The sequence below is a fragment of the Pollicipes pollicipes genome, unplaced genomic scaffold (genome assembly GCF_011947565.3).
Source record: "Pollicipes pollicipes isolate AB1234 unplaced genomic scaffold, Ppol_2.1 Scaffold_6138;HRSCAF=7277_pilon_pilon_pilon, whole genome shotgun sequence".
Lineage (NCBI taxonomy): Eukaryota > Metazoa > Arthropoda > Thecostraca > Pollicipedomorpha > Pollicipedidae > Pollicipes > Pollicipes pollicipes.
In genome coordinates, this window is record NW_023596818.1 from 22,024,973 (window position 1) to 22,029,436 (window position 4,464).

The 4,464-nt window shown below is 45.9% G+C and overlaps 1 non-coding gene across 1 annotated transcript; it reads right to left on the minus strand.

Moving 5' to 3' along the window:
- Positions 1-4,166: 4,166 nt before the first annotated feature.
- On the minus strand, positions 4,167-4,247 carry TRNAS-CGA (transfer RNA serine (anticodon CGA)). The gene has a single exon. It is a non-coding gene; the product is annotated as a tRNA-Ser (tRNA).
- Positions 4,248-4,464: the final 217 nt, after the last annotated feature.

The following is a 4,464-nucleotide window of genomic DNA, read 5'->3' on the forward strand; positions in this document are numbered from 1 at the left end:
ATCTGGCGCTCGCGTTATGATCCCGATTTGTGTATTTTTGTATATCGCCTTGGTTTGAGCGTGGCTGGAGATCGGTGGGTTGTGAGCGAATCGAGGCAGATTAGAACTAGGCTGGTGCGTCTGATCAGAGTGGCATCTTAGATTATATTGCATTTTGACTGGCTGCAATTGTCTCCAAATAATTAACACTCCTGTCATTACCTTGTGATGGGACTGTGTCCTCATGACCTATGAGCGTGTGGTGTAATAGAGCATTTTAATGATATGGTGCTTACATGTTCATATGACCTCACAACATATATGATGAAGGGTGGGCCCTGGCTCTTCTTTTGGGTCACCTGAAACATAAAGTCTGATTGTAGCCGTTCAGTGTACGCATGATGCAAGCATTGTCCGTATCAAAGGTGGGAAATATAGACCAAATGCTTTGTTCAGTTTTGAATGGCAATTATTGACGCCCTCAGAAAAATGTTGATTGATTTGGCTGGTTTTGTGTTTGGAGAGGACGAAAGGGAAAACAGTGTTAGGAAGCAAAACAGAATGGAAATGTGCCATTTCCACCCAGATGTCAGAAAAATTTAACAATGGTAATGTGCCTTTAATGTTCCACTCAAGGGGCTCTATGCCTGGAAATAAGGGGTCCCATTGCTGTTAAATAAGGTGGGTTGATATCAGTAAAAAAAAAACGAACAAGGCCATAGGTGTTTACCTGGAAACGTTGATTTCTTTACAGAACCGATTGATGAAGCAAATTACATCAAAAGTTTGAGTACGCACGCCCGAAATCTCGAGAGCGAGGAGAGCGATGGCCTGGGTTGCAGCTTCCGGTAAACCAAATTGGCGTGGGCTACTGCAAGTGACACCAGGCGGTGGGCGCCGTCTCAATCTGACCTCTGGACAGATGGACAGTTACGGCAACGTGAAAATAGAGATTCTACCTTTACTCTTCCAGTTCTGTCACCAGACACCATCACCAATTGGCGGTATTGTAAGGACCTGCGCGGCCTACGGAGACAGGAACCCCTGACGTCGAGTTTTTTTGTTGTTGAAAGATTTTCGAGCGCGCATGTTCAAAACCACGTTACATCATTTGTACCTTCAATCGATTCTGACTGAATGTTAAATATTTTCAGACAAAGATGGTTTGACCGTGTTAAGACACACTTTTGACCCATTTCGATCTATAATCTAACTTCGCGGGGTGCTTACATGCCTGAAAACCCCAGATAAAAATTCTGACAAAGTTTCTGAGTATTATCGGTTTAGAAAGAATCCAATAAACTATTGTAAAATGAGGAGTGACAGTTTTTTCCATGCAGTCGTTCAACGGTTGATTTCTGCGGTTTATTGACTTTAAAATGTAACTATAATTTGTCTCGTGGTAGCGGTTGGCGAGGGACGTGGTGGAAATAAGGGGTCCCATTGCTGCAAAATAAGGTGGGTCGATATCGTTCTGATAGGTAGCAGCGGTACTCAAGCGGTTTGTAAGTGCTCTTATCACCACCATGCGAAGCTTATGGTTGAACCTCCAGATCTGCGAGATGTAATTCAAAAGGACCTACTGGGTCACGCTGTGTGTGATATTCATCGAGATTTCTGCATGATGCAGCAATGTGCGAATTTTTCCCGTTTAGGATGGTGTGTGATCGCTTTTGATTGACGCAATCAATGCGCAAGCAGAGGACACTTTGGATTCGCTGCATGAAATCAGACTTGCTCAGCTGCTAAGCACCGACCGCTGTACTTCACTAGTTTTGTTCTTTCAATGGATGAGTTTTTGATCAATTTGTCAGAAACCATAATTGCAGTGACCAGATATCACTCTAAGGCCCAGCACCGCGGTAAATGTTTCGACGATTTAAAAATACTGCCCGAGAACGAAGCTTCCATCATTCCAGATTTTTCAGAAAACGACACAGTCTTTTCCAAGGCGAAGTTTAGCAGTTTCATTGGAATGCAATGCGATGCACGGTACCGTCTATTGTGGCGTGTTAACCAGAGCTTGGACAGATCACGCGTAAAAGCTATTGCGCGCTGTCAGGCGCGAAGAAACGTAACACTGTTGCGGTCCGTACATCTGGACAATACCTTTTATAGGAAAAGTCTCATCTAATATATGGCAAAAAGATATGCTACTTTTTAGAGGGATCAGCTGCGCACTACAACGCAGGCTCAATTCTTGACATATTTGATTTCATGGGAAGGACTTCCCTTGGCGCGAAGTACGAGTGGCATTACATTGGCATATCCGATGAGAAGAGCTCTTTTAACGGGATTGTGGGACCTTGAAAAGGGTTGCTGACAGTGCCAGCCTGTGGCGCCTCCATTCCGACCATGCTATCTCCATTGAGGAGCTATGCCATGTCTTGTAGGGCAAGGCTAATGTGCTGACGTCATGTTCCTTCGTACCAAAGGAGAAGTCCTTCGGGCAGAGAATGACCTTAGCATGAGATGGACGACGGCCAAGAATGTCAACTGGACACTGAAAGCTCACATATGAACTCCTGTGCTCCGACGGTCATTGTCCGTGAGTTAGATTCAGACGTTGGGAGGGAAGTAGGGGTCGCTTGTTTTCAAAAGCTTTGATGAGTTAGAGTGAGTTAGACTGAGCCGCTAGCGCGCTGAGTCGATTTCCACGTGCATGTCAGTCGTCGTGTCGTAATGCACTCGCTTTCCACGGCCTGTGCAGAAATACGCGCGGTAGATACCGAGCATGTAGCCGACGGCGGCTGAGGCGAATGAAGCTTAGTCCCCTATTGCGACATTGTTTCCAAACATCTCCAAAACGTTAACCACCTCTTCACTTGCAAATGAGAGAAGATTAAAAACCGCGTAGGATACTGGTTCTGGATACATTACAAATATTTCTAACGCCACAATCCATATTTCTTGTGCGATGACGATATCAAGCGCGGCACACACGTAGGCTGAAAGGCTTTTACTTATTTTGACGCTTGGGTTTGTGCAGTTTTCATTCATCGAAGGGATGACAATCCCCGCCGAACGAGAGGCCTTCCAAACACACAGCACGAAATGCCGGACGCTGCGGCTCCGAAACCGCTTCACTGAGACAATGTCACAGGCGTCTTCAACGCCACCGACGTTCTCTGTGACTCATTTTTATTAAAAAATATGAAAGATGAGTGTGCAAAACTGACCCTTCGACCTGTCGATTTGTCGGGGAATGTCCCAGCTCCCAACCCACAAGCTAAAACATTCATACCATTTGAGGGAGTCTGCACTACAATTCCAGAGGGTCATCGTGAACAGAAAGAAAATTCCGATTGGAAACTAGTGGTCTCGCGTGCAGAACAAGTTTCTTATTTGGTTACTCATACGTTATCTGAGCAGACAGCTTCTCTTTCTTATGACAGACTTCTGTTTCATTAAAAAAAACATCCGTAGCAGCGCGAAGAGTGCATCACAGTTTACTCCTTCAGTGACACATCTTCCAAGGTGCACTGGCTCTTAAATCTAGCTAAGCCGTTTTCGCTTGCTTGGGCCGCCTCGATCGACCCCCGCAGAAGTCTGTTCGCTGTACCTCGCGCTTTTGTTCAAACAGGACAGCGCAGTCTGTTGTGAGAAATGCTATGCGTTGGGAACACTTTGTAAGCTAGCAACTCTAGCACGGACCACTTTCATGAGTTTTGGCGTTTTTAGAGTTCAAACAATCAAATGTGCTTTAACCCTGCAGCACCTCCACTTAGTTCCCGGATATGTCATCCATTAATGATGTTCATACTACTGTCTGGGTTGCCTTTATTGTGCTTTGTTCAAAAGTCGTCGCCTGTTTGTAGGGTGCCGCTCTGTTTGCGATAAATTAACAACTAAACAAATAAACAACTAAGCCCGTGCAGCCCAATATTGGCATATATCCAACGTTATGTTTTAAAAAGCTTATCTCTTATACAACACGCCGGGCCTAAACCACGTAAAACAGGCACGTAAAGACAACCCAGGCGTAGAGCAGCACTTACGATAACCTTTTTAAAGGGAGCGTGATGGACGGCTTAGAACGCCCGCTTATGAAGCGTTAGCGAGTGCGGAAGTCGTTAATAGGCCCTCCGCGTTGAAAGATGCACTCAGGAGCTACCGGGATATGATACCGGGGACACAGATGGGAGTCGAAGATGCTACCCACTTGACTTTTATGCCCCCAAAACCTCCACAGCCGACAGGATTCGAACCTGCGCGGGGAGACCCATTGGATTTCGAGTCCAACGCCTTAACCACTCGGCCACGACTGCTACTGCAGGGTTCCGTGTCGCACTACTTTGCCAGCAATAGCGCGTACAACCAAGATAAAATTATGTTACGCATGGTTATCTCTCCGATAGTCATGTGCGGAGATTCTTCAATTACGTCCGGCAAGTCCGGGTATTATCCCCAGTTTCGTGTTCCATGTGCCGTGCACAGCCAACGGTCATAGCTATGCATGGCGAAAAAAGATTCGCCGTCTTACCC